Below are 20,416 nucleotides of genomic sequence, written 5' to 3'. Positions count from 1 at the left end.
GGACGAGAAACCAATCGCCTTTGCGTCACGTACGTTGACAGAGGCAGAGAGTAAATATAGTCAGATAGAGAAGGAGGTGTTGGCCATAATATTTGGCGTGACCAAATTTCATAAATATCTCTATGGCCGCAAATTCAGTTTAATAACTGATCATAAACCCCTCCTTGCCATCTTAGGACCCAAGTCAGAAATCCCTACACTAGCCGCTTTGCGTATGCAGAGATGGGCACTGAGGCTTATGGCTTATGACTACAGTATAGAGTACAGAACGTCAGCGGACAATGCAAATGCGGATGCGTCATCTAGACTGCCGGGGAAAGAAAAGGACAACACAGCGGAGGAGAACAGCATTTTTTTTATTTCTCATTAGTAGATGAGCTACCCGGGCAGGCTACAGAGATTGCACAGAGCACTCTCAACGACCCAGTCCTATGCAAGGTACTGGAACTGACCCGGTCTGGATGGCCGAGTTACATCAACGATGACACACTGAAACCGTACTTCAACCGAATGAATGAACTGTCTGTGGAACAAGGATGCATTCTGTGGGGAATTCGAATTATCATCCCACCAGCACACAGAGAACGACTACTGTACGACCTACACCAAGGGCACCCCGGAGGGTGCAGGATGAAAAGTTTGGCGAGGGGCTATTTATGGTGGCCTCAGTTGGACAGTGATATCGAACGTGCAGTGCAGCAATGTGATGCTTGTCAGAGTGTGAGGAAACTACCAGCAGTAGCACCACTACACTGCTGGCAGTGGCCTACGAGAGTGTGGCAGAGGCTACATATTGACTTTGCAGAGAAGGATCAGCAACACTTCCTAGTGTTAGTAGACAGTCATTCAAAATGGCTTGAGGTAATCCCCATGGCAACAACTACCGCCGCCAAAACGATCAAAGTGCTGCGGAGCATCTTTTCGTCCTACGGTCTTCCTGAGGGGATTGTCTCGGACAACGGTCCACAATTCACCTCGCTGGAGTACAAAACATTCCTGAAAAGCAACGGCATTAAGCAGACCTTGGTGCCAGCTTACCATCCTGCTTCTAATGGTGCCGCAGAGAGAGCAGTCCAGACGGTGAAAGCTTCACTTCTGAAACAGCTGCTCGATGAGAAGAAACAAAACGTCACTATTACAGTGAAACACAGGCTCGCCAACTTCCTGTTGTCATATAGGACCACACCACACAGCGTTACAGGTTGCACACCAGCAGAACTGTTCCTCAAACGTCAGCCTAGGACCAGGTTCAGCCTGCTGAAGCCAGACCTCGCTCGAGTGGTGGGGGACAAACAACAAAAGCAGAAGGACTATCATGTCCAACCCGCCTCGAAGCTGAGACATCTGTCAGAGGGGGACTCAGTACTGATCTGAAACTTCCGTGGAGGAAAGGAGAGGTGGACGAAAGGGACAGTGGAAAAGAGACTCGGACCAGTCACCTACCTGGTGTGGAATGGAGTGAACCGACGTTCAGTCCACATTGACCATCTGCTGTTCGACCGACCCTCCAGTCCTCCTGAGGCATTTCAGTTTCAGGATGACCAGATGGGCATCAGCAACACCTACCCTGCAGTTGCGGATTTGGGGGGGAAAGGCACACCTGGAGCCGTAGGTGCTAGCCCGTACTCACCGGAGGTACACCCGTTCCAAGGATGCAGGCTCCGGAGAAGCTTGCAACACCCTTACAAGGTTCGGTGGGCAAGGCCGTGTCGCCTCCTCACCGAGCATCCACTTCCCCTGAGGTGGTTGAGCGCCGGTACCCTCAGAGAGAGAGGGCACCTCCAAAACGACGAATAAAAGAGTCCTGAGAGACTAAATTGTTCAACTCCTGTTCAGAAAAAAATGTGAAAAAGAGTTCCTGAGACTGATATGTAAATGGGCAAATGTGGGTCGAAGTGGGTTGTGTAACCAGTAATGACCAAGTAAAAGATGTTGAAAGTAATCTGCCATATCAGCATGTTTTAGAGTGATAATATTTTATTGGGGGAACTTCATAGTTTAAGGTGGAGGAGTGTAGTAGACCAACAGCGCTACCTAGTGGTGGTTAAGCTAGGCTCTCATATACCCCGGAGGTTGACTGCTGCGACAATCGGAGAGTTACAATAAAGAGGACCAGACGTTGGGAATTGGTCTCCGGCTCAAATCACTGTTATGGATATATTAGCAGTATAAGATACATCCAGATAATATAGCGAATGTATTACACTCAGCAACCCTAAACGAGCCCAAAAATGTTCTGAAAAAGTAAGATAATGACCCTCCCTCCCTAAAGTTTCGCCCTTGATAACACTTAGGGTTACCAACCGTTCCTTAAATAAGGAATCGTTACTATATATATATTAGCAGCTGATGAGTGTGAGACACACGAACCAGGCCTGTACTGCTATGCATTAAAATCTTTTTTTCCTGTATCCGTGTTGATATTCCACTCCTCATTAGTCGAGCACTCAACACCATTTACGGTTTCTGAAAAAAACGCTATATATATGTGTGTGTGTGTGTGTGCGTGCGTGCGTGCGTGCGGGTGGGTGGGGCGCGTGTGTGTGGTGTAAGGCACATTATATTTGTTATGCCCGCGCCGCCCCGTCCATCCAACTCCCCGTCCCTGTCCCGTTCCTTATTTCCATTTCAAGGAGTTGGCAACCCTAATAGCACCCTAAATGTGTAATACGTTTTTAATATCTTAGTTTTAATGAGAGGAAAATGGAAGTTAAGGCTACTATGCTAAGCACATGTTTCCTTGATTTAGAGCTAACGTTAGCTTACCTTTGCTATCAGGACTGTCGCAGTAATCCGGTCGAAATATAAACAATTCCTGCACCCAGCCATTGGTGAAATGTCCGTGGGCCTCAAGGGATTTGTAATTTCGGAACTGTTCACAGGTATAAGCACTTACACCGTAAACAAGATAGTTGGTGATATCAAGGTACGAGGTTGGAGGCAGCAATCGGGGTCAGCACTCCGCCGTTTTGCGGGCAGGTCGTATGGATCAATGTTGTTAATTGTCTGTGAATGTTCTCATTCATCCAGGTCATGGTTATCCAAAGGAGTTGAATCAAGTGCAACAAGTGCCTTTCTGACTAGACCAAGTTAGTCTAGCTTTGTCTAGTCAGAAAGGCACGAACTGAGGAAGCCTGTTGGATGAGAGGCGAAACGTCTTCACGGATATATACCAAGTCCAGTTGCACTTGATTCAACTCCTTTGGATAATGTTGTTAATTGACGACAATTTCTCCAAATAATGGTCCCTAGCATCCTTGCTAACTTTGTCTCGGTATGGTATCCTCTCTACTTTTTTTATGCTTCTCCATGGCTACTTTAAAAGTGATTTGATTTGCTGCTACCTGTCTCCGTGTTAGCTATTTCTACACCACTGGTAATACCAGGAAAATGGCGGTTGGGTGACGTCACAATCAACAAATATACGTAACTGTCAAAGACCGATCGCTCCAGCGTAAATTAACTGGAAAAGCTCTGGAAGCTTGCGCCTCACTTTCTGCCGCAGATAGCCTCGTGTATGAAAAACTCAAAAGTGCTATTCTGCGAGCATATGAGTTAGTGCCAGAGGCGTACCGACAGCGTTTCAGAGGTCTCGGGAAAAGCCAAAATCAGATGTACAATGACTTTGCGCGGGGAAAACGCCTTCTCTTCGAGCGATGGTGTTCGGCATGTAAGGCCCATGTTTTAGCGTCCTTAAAAGAGCTGGTGTTGTTGGGGGAATTTAAAAACTGTGTGGCTGACCGTATTGCCACTTATTTGAATGAACAGTGTCCACTCTGCATCAGGCTGCGGTGTTGGCGGACGAATTTGCGCTTCACACAAAAACATATTCGTGCAGCGTAATATTTCCTCCTCACGGAATGCTAATGTAAACTACTAATAAGACACGTTAGCCCCTAACTAACGGGTCTGACCCTTTAGCCGAGCGGTTAGTGATGTCGCCTTGTGGTGCAGTACACCCCGTTTCGAATCCCGCACCGGGCAAGAAAATAACCGGTTACATTGGTGGCAGCGGTGGGATCCGGAAGTGTGCAGATCCTCAGAAGTCTCTTCGGAGCGCGGGAAGAACAAAGCGCGAGGGCGCGCTTCCGGGGAGGGTGACGACTGTAAACTACTAATAAGACACGTTAGCCCCTAGCTAACGGGTCTGACCCTTTAGCCGAGCGGTTAGTGATGTCGCGTTGTGGTGCATTACACCCCGTATCGAATCCCACACCGGGCAAGAAAATAACCGGTTACACCAACTTGCGTGGCTTCATGTGTCACTACCCCTCCTCCAAAGCCTAAGGTGGAGAAACGGTGTTTCTTCTGCCATAAGCCGGGACATTTAGTTGCCGACTGTAAGGCCCTAAAACATAAGCAACAGAACAGCAGTCGAAGGTTGGTCTTGTCTCTGATGAGAACGAAAAGGGAGGATCTAAGCCAGCTCCAGAAGAAAGCCCAAACCCAGGTCTCTTTTACCCAGGTTCTTCAGCCTTCAGCAACCCCTGCCGCGCCATCCTCCCCCCCCCCCGCAGATGGCCACTGTGACTCCAGCCCAGCCCGATGATTTCTCCAAAACCAGCCCTGCAGGTACTCCAGAATATACCCAGGTCCTGAAGCAGGAAGTCTCTGAGCTTAAGGCTCATTGTAGGCACCTGAACAAGCAGCCAGAAGGCGCAAGATCCCTCAACACAGCTGCTCTAAAGAAGCAGGAGGTGGAAGTTGCACATCTCGAGTCTGCTGTCGCTGACATCACGCAGCACTGCCATGCAAAGCAGATTGAGGCAGAGGAGCTACGTTTGGAGCTGGCGAATCTGAGGAGGAATGCCCACTTGTATACAAACCTAGGTTTTTTTGGGGGGGCGGGGTGTTACAGCCCCAGTTCCATGTGTTGCGTGTGTGTGCAATTATTCTTACCCTGTTGTATACAAACCCAGGGTTTGTTTTTATGGGAGGGGGTGTTACGGCTCTAGTGCCGTATGTTGTATATCTGTGTAATTTTCCCTCTCCAGGTAATGCCCCGCCTTCTGTGGAACTGCTGGTTGAGCCCAGGTGATTCCAATTCCTCATCAGCTGGGTATATAACTTAAAGAGAGACGCCCTGCAGTGCCAGCGGGCGATTGTTGGCAACCAGAGAGCGAGAGCTTCTGTTAATGACCAATACCCCTTAAGAAGGAGGGTGAACCCTGTTGTTCTTGTTTCTTTCCTTTTGGTCTGATCTGAGTTTGTTTGTTGTCTAAGCCTGGTTAGTTAAGAGCCAGCGTCTTCAGTTGCCCTTTTTTGTTGTACTTATTGGCTTAGGGTTAGTTTTTGTTAATAAACCTGTTTGTTTTTACAGCTAGTTACGCCTCCCACCTTTGTTATTCCCCCGGGATACTGTTATTTTCTTTATTACTTCCCCTGGACCTTTCAACGTGGAACGTAAGTGTCACACACTGATGACATCATCCTGCGAGGCACATACAATGCTACAGCTAGCCAATGAAGGACACCAGGGCATTGTAAAGACAAAAACACTCCTCAGATCAAAGGTATGGTTTCCTAACATTGACCAGAACGCAGTGTTAAGAACTGTCTAGCATGCCAGGCCAATACACCCATAGCACAGTCAGAACCTCGGAGGATGTCCGAACTACCAGTAGCCCCCTGGCATAATGTCAGTGCAGATTTCTATGGCTCACTCCCTACTGGAGAATATTTATTGGCTATCGTAGACGAATACACACGCTAACCAATAGTTGAAATTGTGAGCTCCACTTCAGCCAACACAGCAATCCCAGCCATAGATGAAGTGTTCTCCATGTTTGGAATTCCGAGAAACCTAAAAACAATGGCCCTCCTTTCAGTAGTGGACAGTTCTCCAAGTTTGCTGGCCATCTAGGTTTACACCACCAGAAAATAACGCCCCTCTGGCCTCAAGGAAATGCAACAGCAGAACACTTCATGCGCATGCTTGGAAAAGCCGTCCACGTGGCAGAAACTCAGAGCATCCCATGGAAACAGAGACTCAACACGTTTCTCCGTGAGTACCGCTCCACACCACTGAAGCGTCACCTGCAGAACCGATGTTCCAACGCAAAATTCACACCAAGATCCCGATCACCACGACCATTGAAAGTGACATTGACCACAAAATCAGAGGACAAGACTGCTAAAGCGAAGACGAAGTCTGACTCAGACGAACGCCGTCATGCCAAGTCAAACCCACTCAACCCTGGCGACACTTTGCTTCACCAACAACCCAAGCACAACAAGCTCACCCCTTCCTACAACAGTGAGCCTTACACAGTGTCAAAGGCAGGGGTGCCGCCAGGGATTTTGCGCCCCTATAAAGAATATGGCTGGGCGCCCATTATTTAATTAATCAAATAATTATTCGTTTTCCTGACTTCTCTAAACTATAAACCCCTTTATCTACTCTCATCCCATGCTACCAGCTTGCCCAACAATTCCCTCATCAACAGCTTCTCCAATAAGGAACCCATCTTCTTCGTTTGACAAATGTACTATGTAAAGTGCTCTTAACTTTCCTTTTTCTATTATGGCACTGTGGTGACCCACATCTATATAACTAGAGACATTCACCTAAGAGGACAGTGTACCTTTAAGGGAAGAGGCAAGGGGTCAGATAATGCACTTCCGCTTCCGGTACACAGTTCAGTGTCGTTGTCGAACGTATGACATGCAAAAGTTGGAGCTAGTAAACTACCTCGACTACGTCTACTCTCACGTCTCCTGTCTCGTTGTTTTCCAACTCCACATTGGTGACCCCGACGTGATCGAACTACTAATACGAGTATATCTGACAACGACGACGCCGGTGCTAACAACATGGCTATTGCTAACGCTCGCATTTACACCGCTACTGTGAAGCTACCCGACTTTTGGCAGCATAATCCACGGCCGTGGTTTCAACATGTGGAAGCCCAGTTCCAGCTGAGAGGGACAACGCAGGATGCAACGCAGTACTTCCACGTAGTGGCGGCGTTAGACGCATCGACAACGGCGCGAGCAATGACACTGTTGGTAGCTCCGCCAGCTGCTGGCAAGTACGATGCTATAAAGACATTCCTCCTGAAACTATTTGAACTGTCGGAGCTGGAGAAGGTAGACCGTTTACTGTCCCTGAATGGCCTCGGCGACGGCAAACCGTCTGAGTTAATGGAAAAAATGCTGTCTGTGCTGGGATCGGCTGATCCGGCCTTTCTTTTCACACACATTTTTCTGAGGCAGCTCCCCGCACCTGTACGCACAGCACTGGCCAGTTCTCCTCTCGCCGCCTCCAAGGACTACCGTTCTCTGGCTGCTGAAGCAGACAGGGTTTTCCTGGCCAACCGGCAACAGTTTGTGCATGAATGTGGAGTTAGAAAATAACGAGACAGGAGACGTAAGAGTAGACGTAGTCGAGGTAGTTTACTAGCTCCAACTTTTGCATGTCATACGTTCGACAACGACACTGAACTATGTACCGGAAGCGGAAGTGCATTATCTGACCCCTCGCCTCTTCCCTTAAAGGTACACTGTCCTCTTAGGTGAATGTCTCTAGTTATATAGATGTGGGTCACCACAGCACCCTGATTTTTTTTCTAGAAAACATGATGCGCAGCAGAATGATAGCTTGCACAGAGCAGGTGGCTCGAACTCAACTGTCAGCGGAAAACTGAGACGTGGACTAAACCATTTAGGGGGAGGGAGGGTCGGGGTTCAAAACAGATGCTGTCAACCGGATTTCTTTTTTTCTTTTTTTTTTTTTTACAAACAAATCATTTCAATGTACGTTTTAAATCATTGTCATTTTAATAATAGTTCTGAAGAGTTTTTTAAAACTGATTTATTTTTCTTTTCTTTATTTTTGAGCACCATTGTGGCGCCCCCTCTAGTCTGGCGCCCTTAGTAGCTGCGATGTGGCCAAAAGAATGAGTTTAACAATATTGTAACGATCATGGATGAATAGACACGTTGGCCCTTGGCTAATGGGTCGAACCCTTTAGTCGACTGGTTAACGTTGTCGTCTGCGCTGCGGAATACACGAGCTCGCGTCCCGGCTGTGGCGGTACCCGGGCTGCCCCCCCCCCTAATTCGCCACATTGGTGTCAGAAGCGGGATGGTGAGACCGTGAGGCCATCGGAAGCGCGTGCTCCCAGGGAGTTGATATGCTTCCCGAAGGAGTAGGGTAGTGTAACATGCATAGATAAGTAGACACGTTAGCCCTTGGCTAATGAGTCGGACCCTTTAGTCGAGTGGTTTACGTAGTCGCTCGTGGTGCAGGAGATACGGGTTCGTGTCCCGGCTGTGGCGATTCCCTCCATCGGATGCGCTTCCCGAAAGAGGGGGGTGATGTAATGATCACGGATGGATACACACGTTGGCCCTTGGCTAACGGGTCGGATCCTTTATTCGACTGGTTAACGTTGTCGTTTGCGGTGCGGAATACACGAGTTTGCATCCCGGCTGTGACGGTGTGGCCGGGCTGCCCCCGAATTCGCTACAATATAAATGATAACTGTTATGTTTCAGACTGTTTAATTCAGTGCATTAATGGATTCATCTGAAGGACTCTAAAGTCTAAATGACTGTTCTGTCTTTAAAACCACTTACACTGTGAATGTATTTTAATGATTGTGAATGAGTGTGATGCTATTTGCACTAAGCACAACAATGAGTTTATTTGAACTTGAACTAAGACAATGTAGCATTTGAACTTTAAATTGTATGTTGAGTTGTGATTGAGAATTAATATTGCTATTGCAGATAGTAAGTGAATCAGTTATGTAAGACCTTATAACCTGTTTGTGAAGACAATGGTGTTAATCTTTTTTTTTAAAGGAGTGATGTAATGTTTACGGATATGTACAACAATACAGTGATTAATATTTACGACAGTGACGTACTGCCGTCATGTGCAGTCATAAATTACGTGATGCAGAACCCGCGAAATCAGTTAGTCAGACAGTAGTTCACAGTGCGGCTTTATGCGTTGAACCTGAGCTCCTCCAGTAAAGTTCCACGTTTGTTCAATAAGTTGTCTGCCTATTTGTATTACATACGAGAACATCGCAGGTGATTTTCAATATGTTATCATTTTTTTTTGGCAACCACCATGCCAACCATCAATGCCGATTGTTCCTCTGGTGTGTATAGCTTAAAGCAGTCTCTGAGCATCCAAAGAGTGCCAGTTCTGGATCAGGCGGAATGTCCCTCTCATAGGTCCCTTTCACACTTGAAAGTCCAAACCAAGGTCTGAACCAGAGTCTGGTTCTGGTGCTTTCACATCTGTTATTTTATAGTCATTAGGTTCAGGACTTTTGCTTTCATACCAGCGGACCTTGACTTGAACTTTTGGCTCGTTGTTGCCGCCAGGTGCGCTCGTTGTTGCCAGGCGCGCTCGCTGTTGCTAGGTGTTACTGTTTGTGTTTGTTTTATCACTTCCTATGATTGATCCGAAAGTCCGAACCTTTGATTTCACATTAGACATTCATGAACCTTGGTCTGAACCGAGACTACCTCCTGAGCTTGGACCAAAGACCGAGTCTTTGATCCCTGTACCCTGGTCCAAGAGGTTTCACACCTGGCAATCTGGTTCGGACTTTTCTGGAAAGTCTGAAAGTCCGGACTAAACAACATAAGTGTGAAAGGGCCCATAGACTCCGGAGAACCACTGGAATATTTCACACCAAAATTTGTGTAAGTGAGGACAGAGCCATAAAAGATGCGCGAGAGAACCCTCTTCAACTTTGCATCGATCACACAATGGAGAAACGGATGGGTAAATTTTATGTAGTTTGGTCTTTGAATAGTGGAGTCTATGAACACTGGTTTTTGATAGACGGTGGGCCTATGTGTTATTTTGGCTCTAACAGTATTTTTACTGAGTCGTTACCATCCTGTTCATTCATAAACTAATAACACTTTTTTTTTGTATTTGGCCAATTACCCCACACTTCCGAGCCGTCCTGGTCGCTGCTCCACCCCTCTGCCGATCCGGGGAGGGCTGCAGACTACCACATGTCTCCTCAGATACATGTGGAGTCGCCAGCCGCTTCTTTTCACCTGACAGTGAGGAGCTTCGCCAGGGGGACGTAACGCGTGGGAGGGTCACGCTATTCCCCCCGGTTCCCCCTCCCCCCCGAATAGGCGCCCCGACCGACCAGAGGAGGCGCTGGGGCAGCGATCAGGACACATACCCACGTCCGGCTTCCCATCCGCAGACACGGCCAATTGTGTCAGTTAGTCCATGGGCCAGACGATATTTCGGTACACTCAAGGTGGCAAAACTTACTTATAATTTTTGAAAGGATCCATGTCTGTAGATGATATTTTGGTATGATAACCATTCCTGAGTGGCAGCTATATCACAGTTATCAGCTCATGAAGTTAACCACCCGCTAAACTAAATTGCATTTTAGACGCTGGTGCATATCCTGGTTTAGCCTCATGGTCAGGACATTTTTCAGTGTTCTATAATATTGTCTTTGGTATCATTTTAAAGGGGACCTTCTTAGCTTTCATTCAAGCCCTGTTGTGGATATTTCTCACAAATATAGAGGTCACTTGAGCTCTTCAACCCGTCAATAACACACATCTTTCTGCAATTTTCGCCTAAACTATATACTTTCTTTTAGCCCTGTGGCATCTAGGAATATCAGGGACACAAAACACAAAAACTGGAATACTCACAGGACTGTAAAGATTCAGAAAATGTATAATATACCCATACTATTTCATTGTGTGAGGTGATTGTGAACCTTAAATGAGAACTAGACCAAAGCCAGTTAGGTCACAAACTGGTCTCTATACATTTGTTTAAATACACAATCAAAATACATGATAAAAAGGAATACCATAGTGAGGTAATGAACTATTTTAATATTTTAAACAACATTGACATTTACGTATACTTAGTCAATGATACATGTAATCCCATATCATTAGTGGGTATATGTAATGGTAATGGGTAGGGTAATGGGTATATGTGAATATGGTTACATTATTGTTATCAAGCTCTGGGTAACCAAGTCCAGAATCAACATCCTGTGCATCAATAGACTACTACCACAGTAATACCATCAGAATCATCACACTGTCATTCATCAAACTGCTCGTTTCTCTCATCATCTGACTCCCCAAGTTCAAAGTCCAGTTCTGGACCATCCTGCTGTTTTTGGTTACTGCAGGTCTGTAACCTGCACATGTCTGTGCATGGAAGTCCATTTGACAGGCACATGCAGCTTGGCATTTTGCATGAATGCACACACTTGCATGTTAGCATTTCCAAGCCCACATCTGGTGCAGGTGAGGAGCGCATCCAGTAAATGGCCAGCTTGCCTTCATCGTCTGTCCATCCATCCTCAGTAGGGCTTGGCACCACAGGGTTAGCCTGCAGACAGCACTTCCATATTGCTGCCTGATAGTTGGCTCGTTGAAATGCATAAAGAGACAGTCTCTACATGGTGGCAGCTGGCTGGACTCAACCTCTCCCCTTTTGGTGCAGAAGAGCTGGTAACGCAGTTTGTTCACCTCAGCAGTGCTGCTATTAGCAACATACATCCGACAGGTGAACTGCTCAATTTTCTGGAACAGCTCATCACTCACATTCCATGTCTGTCCCAGTTGACTAAAAGTCTCTTGGCAGGAAGTGTGCTTTCTCACTATCTTCAGGGCATTCAGCTTCCCTCGACCAGCGAATGCACTGACAGTGTCGCAGCCTATGAAGGCATGTAAGCCAATTAGGCTGTCACAGATGCTGTCTCCAAGTGAACTTGCCAGTTTGGTGATGTCGACAAACGGTGTGCGGTTTTGAGTCCCACACTTCTGGTAGATGGGACAGGTGATGTCCTTCTGGAAGCCAAGACAAAGCACCATGACATCAGTGTCCTCAGCTGTGATGATAACTGACTTTGAGCCCGCATTTGCTGCATGCAATGCATGCAGGAGCAGACGGGTGTCAGCTTCTTCATGTGTGGAGTGCAGTTCTGCTGCTACCTCACACCCATCTTCTGTCAACTTGTAGCAGGTTTCCTCACAGGTCATGTACAACACCTTGCCATGCAGCATAGCTCTGTATCGTGGGAGTTTCCACCCTTCCACCAGAAACTTGATGAGACTGGTCTTGTTGGAGGAACTGCACAGAAATTTTCTCCACTGCTGGACGTGGTGTCCCCCTGCAAGATTCTTGTACTGGAGAGTGATGTCTCCACCCCGGTTCAGTCGTTCAGCATCTTTGATCGAAGTCTGGATAGACATCAAAAACAACATCAATCCTCCCACTCTGTGCTCCCTCATGGAGGACCTGGGTCAAGGCTGACTCTGCCACCTGTGCAAAGGTTTTGTTGTTGCCATTCATTTTTTGGACCAGGCTCATCCCATCAATGATGGAAGTAGATGGGATTGGGATGTCTTCTGCAGGAGATACATTCTTTTCAAGCTCTCTGGCAAGTGCAGCCTTGTTTGTTTTTTGTAAGGACCCATCAGCATTTGCCAGTGCCCATGGTAGTGGGCCCAATGGGTAGGCAAGGACATCCTTCAGATTCACCTTCCTGCTTTCAGCCACCAGGATCATGTGACTGAAAAGGTTTCTATCTGCCTTCAGAACCACATCCTGTGCTTTCTTTCCATGAGCTTGTTTTGTGCTGACATTAGAGAATGTTTTCAGACTTTGCTTGGTCATCTTGTCGTGGAATTTCACAGGTGGTGGGTCTGCATCTAACCTCGTTTGCTGGAATGCTTGGTAGGCCTCTTCTCCTTTCTCAAGAGCTCTCAAGAGATCTATGGTCACATCAGGTGGAGCCATGTTGCCAGTGGAGAGGCTAACCAAATCAATCTCATCAGGGGACATAGGATTGAGCCAGTTATTCTCCATAAGGTCCATGAGAGACTGGACATCTGCTTCATCTCTCTTGATCCTTGGACTCTGTAGATCTGGATGAGACCATTTGCACCTGCCTTGACCTGTCAGGTCTCTCAGCTGTCTGAGGTACATGCTTCTATACTCAGCTGTGAGATAATATTTGGTCACAGCTCCTGGCTTCAAGCTGAATCCCTTTGTCCCTCCAGCTGTTTGGGTGTCTTTGTTCACCGTTTCTTCTATAGCTTGGTCAACAGGGATTCGGCCAAAGGGATTGGTGGAGCCCAGTTGGACTGAGAAGCCTCCTTCCATGAATTCTGTGTACACATCTGGGTGTGTGATGGGCAGCTCAGACATCTGGGCGTAGTAGTAGGGGAGGTAGCGTGCATAATTCATCCTGTCATAAGCAAAGCACCATGGGATCATTGCTCGAATGCTAGCCAAGTGTAGCATCCAGTCTCCCTCTCTGGATGCTCGGATGAGCCCCAACAAGATTTCAACCATGTCCAAATAGGACATCCAGAAGTTCGAGAGGCTGCCGTTTCCACCTCTAAGGAACTCACGGTAGACTTCAAATAGATCCATGATGCGTGTACAAGAGCTGTTCTCGAGGACCTCCTTCAAAGCATGTTGTGAGACTTCTTTCCCAAGGCTGTCAATGGTCTTCAGTGTCTCATTCAGGTGAACCATGTCATTCCTGTGAGTTTCTTCCAACCAGGACAGGAAACCATTCAAGGTCAGTCGCATGAGAGCCTCATACAGGAGCTTGTGTAGTCGCACTGCCCTGTTGTACTTGCGGCCATCCATAACACCAGCAATTGAGCCTTCTGCAATCATGCCAGACTCAATGCAGAGGTCTTTGAGTCCAGCATCTTGGAAACGCTTTCCTATTATTGCCAGCAGTGTGCAGATGGTGTGGAATACCCCAAGCCTAACGATGATATCATGGAACTTGTCATGGTGTTTCCATGTGATCTCGACAGCCTTCGCATACAGGGCTTGGTCAAAGACACAGACAATCTTCCTCAGGCCTAAGCACTGCATGATGCTCAGTGACTGGTTAAGCACCTCGTTGACAGTAGACATTTGTGTCGCTCGAGCATTGATGGTAGGCAGATAGCCTATATTGTCGGGGATGACCGTCATCTCTCCTCGAGTCAGGATGTTGAAGCCTGTCCAGCTGCTGACTGACTGTTCTTCTTGTTGTGACATGCGTGCTAGGACCCAAAGAAGGTTTTTCTCTCTGGCAAGCTTAGTATTGGCTGCAGTATCGGCATCTGACTTTTTGCTTTGTGGTGGCCCTACCCGTTGTCCAGCATTGTAAGTTGGTAACATTGGTGGGGGTCCATCAATGCTTCTCTTCTTTGTTTTGTGAACAGTGGGCATGGGTTGGACAGGAAGTGGGTTGACTGGCTTTGCTTGCACAGCAATCCCATGGACTCTGTGAGATGTTCCCTCACCACTGACAGTTTCTTCAAGACGGTCGATATTGTCCCAGGCTAAAGTTGTGAATATGCCAGGATGGATGTTAGCTGGAAGGGCAATGCCACTCCCTGATGATGAGAGTTTCTGGAGACACAGGGCAGTGTTGATCTCTTCCATCTGTGAATAGGACACTCTTTGACCAAGTCGGTTGAGGATGTTTATCAACTCTACATTTCCTGTCAACGATTTGACACTGAATGGCAGAACAATGTGCTTGGAAGGCTTGGTATTTCCACATGTCACTGCATATACTATGTCATGGCCAAATGACTGCAGAAGGCACTGCACTCTCTGGGATGCACGATCAGGATCATTTGAGCCTGTGAGTAGAGAGTACAGGAAGATAATGAGCGACTCTGGAATGGTAGGACATTCTGCTTCTGGTTTGACTTCAGGCGGCCAGGTTTGAGGAACATCTTGACTTTTAATGTCTGCTCTCAATTTGATGGCTGCTTTGGCTATAACATCTTGTGCACTGACACTTTTCAGGGTCTGCAGCTCCCTTTTGAGAGACTGATTTTCTTTGGCAAGTTCCCTCATGGACAAGTTATCGGGATAGAGGAGGAATTTTCCTTTCTCATCAGGGAATATCTGCAAGGCTCCAGCAAACTCACTCTCCAGGTTTCGCCTTATGTGCTTCTTGGTTGATTCCTTGACTTGGGCCATGCCTTGGGAGTTCATTGAAGCTACCAGTCTAGAAGAGAGATCAGTCATTGTCATCACTTGAGGATTGCCAAAAAGCTCCATCCTGATGAAGAGGAACAGCTCATTGTATGCCTTATTCACAGCAGCTTCATACTGGGCTGCAGCATCATCATCTTCATTGCTGGCAACCTCTCCTTTGGAAACCTCTTCTTTGGTGTAAAGTCTATAGCATGACCTGTGGTAGTGCCCTTCAGCTGCTACAAGGTCTCTACTCCCAATGGCAAGGATTCTGCTGTCCCTTTTCTTTGTGGCTGCACTCCTGATCTTTGCATCAGCTCGCAGTTCTCGACACTGCACCAGTACTTCTCTCGTATTCTGTCTCTTGGAATATTTGCTGTTTTTCTGACAAAATATGCACTCTGCATCATAAGTCCTAGATGTACTTGGAGCACGTCGAGCTACTCTCTTAGATTGTTTCTCTTCAGCAGAGACACAACTTTTCTTTTCTTTTGCAAGGAGGCCATCAAGAATTTGATTCATAGTGAAGATACTGCGACACTTTCTGTGGTAGTAGATTGCTGGAATCTGTCCCTCAGGAATGTCTTTTGCCAGTTTCAAAACTGGTGCATGATTTCGTATCTGAGCTGCCCTGAGCAGAGTTCTCCATGAGTCGACACTTTGTAGTGAAACCAGCTTATCTGTATCATCAGAACAGTGGATAATGCACTCCACCCGTGGGCGCTTTGGTATTGGGTAAAAACTTGCTTGTTCACCAGTGGCCATATTCAGTCAGTTTTCACCTGCCACATACAAACAAATACATGTAACTTAGGTGTATGAACACTACTAAAACAAAGTTTACTTTGCTTCACCAGCGTCATATTACCATTATTTATCTTACATAGCCACAAATAGATACATTACCTAGTTGCTATGCAACAGCTGTATTTTGTCCACATGAGGCCGCTAAAATCAACACAAGATGAAAGTTCCTCGTAGCCACTTTAACTAATCATATTAACATATACATTAAAAGAACATGCTAACATTATGGGAAATTAGCTTACATCTTCTCCAGAGTGAGACAAGAAGATAGATACCAGTTTCCTCTATATGTGTTTAGTAGAAAGCTATCTGGCTGCACGTTAGCCTAGCTTAGCACAATGAATGGAAGTACACAGTACTGGTTATCCTTGGTTGTTGGCCAACTAAGAACTGTCCCAGAGTTTAAGCTAGGCTAATCAGTACCAGGGGTGTTGAAATGCTATATTTGTAAAAATCTGGGCAAATACACAATCGTGAGAGGCACAGAAACAGGTTTCCTGAAAGAAAAATGAAATAGCTGCTCATTTGGAAAGGTTATCATGTATTATTTTACTTCTGTTAGTGTACCAAATAAAATGGCACCAGTGAGGTTGTGTCACCTTGGGTGATATCGATATCTGGTCTGACCCATGGACTAACTGGCTTTGGTCTAGTTAGTTTCTTAGTAATAATGCCCTTCTAATTTAAGGTTCACAATCACCTCACACAATGAAATAGTATGGGTATATTATACATTTTCTGAATCTTTACAGTCCTGTGAGTATTCCAGTTTTTGTGTTTTGTGTCCCTGATATTCCTAGATGCCACAGGGCTAAAAGAAAGTATATAGTTTAGGCGAACATTGCAGAAAGATGTGTGTTATTGACGGGTTGAAGAGCTCAAGTGACCTCTATATTTGTGAGAAATATCCACAACAGGGCTTGAATGAAAGCTAAGAAGGTCCCCTTTAAAATGATACCAAAGACAATATTATAGAACATTGAAAAATGTCCTGACCATGAGGCTAAACCAGGATATGCACCAGCGTCTAAAATGCAATTTACTTTAGGGGGTGGTTAACTTCATGAGCTGATAACTGTGATACAGCTGCCACTCAGGAATGGTTATCATACCAAAATATCATCTACAGACATGGATCCTTTCAAAAATTATAAGTAAGTTTTGCCACCTTGAGTGTACCGAAATAGGAAATTTTGGGCTCTGGCCCATGGACTAAGTAGGGACGCCCGACCAAGCCGGAGGTAACACGGGGATTCTAACCGCCGATCCCCGTGTTGGTAGGCAAGGGAATAGACCGCCACACCACCCGGATGCGTTTTTTTTTTGACAGGCAGTGTTATTTGGCTCACAGGCACAATAACAATAATTTCTTCCTTACATTATTTTTTTACTGAGTCTGTGCCATCCTGTTCATTCAGAAACTAATGGCCACCTTGGGCTTGCATACCTTTGACCAGGGATGGAATGTCAGGTGCGATGCTTGTGACAGCCACCCTAAAGTCCTGGCGTACATCGAGTCTGTTGTGGGCTGTTGTTTTTATTGTTACAATATAATAATAATAATAATCGTTGTGTTTATATAGCGCTTTTCTAGACACCTAAAGCGCTTCGCATTGAAGGGGGTAACTCCCCTCAACCACCACCAATGTGTAGCACCCACCTGGGTGATGCACGGCAGCCATTTTGAGCCAGAACGCTTACCGCACAATTACATGGAGGGATGATTAGGTGGCCAGATGGAGACAGCCAGGTTGGGAATTTTGCCAGGACACCGGGGAACCCCCTACTCTTTGCGATAAGTGCCTTGGGATCTTTAATGACCACAGTGAGTCAGGACCTCGATTTAACGTCTCATCAGTAGGACGGCATCTCCTAAGGCAGTGTCCCCGTCACTGCACTGGGGCACTGGGATTTGATATTTGTTGATTAGGACCACAGGGAATACTGCAGCAACCCATTTTCCCGGGATGTCTCCCATTCAAGTACTAGCCAAGCCCACACCTGCTTAGCTTCCGTCATTTGGCAGAGCCAGGGTACATGTTGGTATGGCTGCCGGCAATACAAGGGCACTGAAGGCTGTCTCACACAGATATGTAACGCTGAATGGGAGAATAACCCTTGTAACTGCGTGTTTGGACAGTCTGGGTGCAACAGCGTGTCCTCTGACTATCCAAAACGTTTTGTATCCGTTCTCCTGGAAATATTTCTTTGACACCCAGTCGGCTTGAAGGTCAGCAAGCTCGTCATAGCTGCAGCCCCACCCGTGCAGCGTGCAACAATGTTCTCGTAGGGCACATTGTTGGATGAGAGATAGCAGTCCACAGCCATAAAATATATCCTGGGCTGTTGTTGTTGTGGTTAGATTGGTAGACACAAGAATGTCCTATTTCAAGTCATCACCGCCAACATATTGAACATAAACGATGAGCACGAACCAGTGGCGCCCCCAAGGGGTGGCCACGGCCACCCTGATACTATCCCTGGCCCCCCCGCTGGCCCCCCCAGCCACGAGTCGCATATGCAGAATATGCTTCTGATTATGCATAATATGCTTCTATTTGATATTTTGCATTAGGTGCTGTTCATTGAAATCAATAATGTATATTTTTCTTAACTCTCATATTGACAGTTTTCCACTAGGCTATACAGTATACTACAACAGCATCACAGAATTCCCGAAATTCAGTCATGGCTTTTGGTTTTGATGTGCCACCCCAAGATTTTCAGTGGCCCCATTTGGCCACCCCTATGAAACATTTCTGGGGGCGCCACTGGCACGGACTCGTCTGACACTGTTGTCGTTTCATCCAACTGAATGGCAAAGGGAGCATCCCTGAGCTGCTCGTGCAGCTGGTTCTGACAGTCTCCAGCAATTTTATCAATTGTCCTCGACAGCGTTGTCAGAGTGGGGCGGTTTTCACTTTATCAACGGCGTGTTGGCTACACAGCCGCTCTACAATGTTCCGACAGGCGGGTTTGATAAGCTGCTGTCCAATAGTGTGTGGCCTTTTAGCCTTGGCAATAGCCAACACTCAACCGACGCCTCCGTGGCTCTGTGCAAATCACTGCCTGCTCGTTCAAACGCTTTTCTGATGTCGGCGGGTCTTCTTGATAGCGCCACCCGCTTTTTCCTCTCAAAAAATCCCCGACTTTCACCAAAAAGCCTCTTGATGTTTTGTCTCTTGGTGTCGTTTCATATTGCTTGGCTTCATGCTGTCATGAGCTAGTTTCTCACCACCCGTGACATATTCTGGCCGAGACTCGTCCTGTCCTTCCATAAAACCAAAGTTAAGGTAGCTCTCGAAATAAAGCCTTACTTTCTTTCTTGACACTGGGTCATCCGCACTTTTACGTTTCTCAGCCATGTTGTTTCATTCATAAAGTGCTGCTGCTGACTGCAGGAAAAAAACAAAGATGAGCTAACATTAGCTGCTAGCTGAGGAGCTACCTGACAACACTGCCCGCTCAGTTTGATAGCGCAGATTGACGGGTCACAGAGGTGTGGTTACTACCTGTAGCTCAACTACATCTTAGAAGGGGGGTGTATCTTTTTAAATATTTTTATATACAGACTTCTGTATAAAATAAATTATCCAGTAAGTGAGTTATTATGCTTTTATTTAACATGTGCACTTTGATAACCTCAAGAGCAGAAAAGCTTCGCACACCCCTGTGATCTTTGGCGCTCTCCTCAGAGCAGAGAAAGCCTCGCGCACCCCTGGGCTTTCAGGCGCCCCCCCAAGGGGTGCGCGGACCCCAGGTTGGGAACCACTGCGCTCTCTCTCTCTCTATATACACACACACACACACACACACACACATACACAGTTAAGGTCAAAATTATTAGCCCCCTTTATGAAATCAAACAAAACCCTCAACTTTTCCATGGAAATGACCATAACCACAAGTGTTTATAGTTTAATTGCTTCCAAAAAAACAAAGACAAAATCTCCACTAAGCTTGATTAAGATATTTACTGATGCGCTGAATTGAAACAAGAAAAAACAAAAATGACAAGGCCAAAATTATTAGCCCTCTGACAACTAATAGTCAATAGTGTAACCTTTCTGACTTACAACTGACAACCTCTTATGGTAGTTCCTAACTAGGTTGGGATCTTAGCCCATTCTTCCATGGCAAATTGTTCCAGCTCATCCAAACTGTGTGATTTTCGAGCATGGACATTAACCTTGAGCTCCCGCCACAGATTCTCAATAGGATTGAGATCTGGGCTCTGAGGGGGCCACTCCAGGACTTTGATTTTGGTGTCCTTCAAAAAGTTTTGGACCAACTTGGTTGTATGCTTCGGGTCACTGTCTTGCTGGGAGACCCAGCAGCAAACTAAAGCTAGACTGGCAGCAGATTCCTTTACATTATCCTTCAAAATGTCCACATAATCTTCTTTCTTCATGATCTCATGTACCCGAACAAGGTTCCCTGTGCCTGAAGCAGCAAAACAGCCCCACAGCATTATGCTGCCACCACCATGTTTAACTGTGGCAACTCTGTTTTTAGGTTGAAGGCCTCTCCCTTTTTTCGCCAAACAAAAGCAGCATCCATGTGCCCAAACAGCTCAAGTTTAGTCTCATCAGACCAAAGGACAGACTTCCAAAACTCATGCCTATGTTTCAAATG

Source organism: Lampris incognitus, chromosome 4, assembly GCF_029633865.1.
Source record: "Lampris incognitus isolate fLamInc1 chromosome 4, fLamInc1.hap2, whole genome shotgun sequence".
In the NCBI taxonomy this organism is placed as follows: domain Eukaryota; kingdom Metazoa; phylum Chordata; class Actinopteri; order Lampriformes; family Lampridae; genus Lampris; species Lampris incognitus.
The sequence above is the reverse complement of the archived record's forward strand: the minus strand, read 5'-3'. Positions refer to the sequence as shown.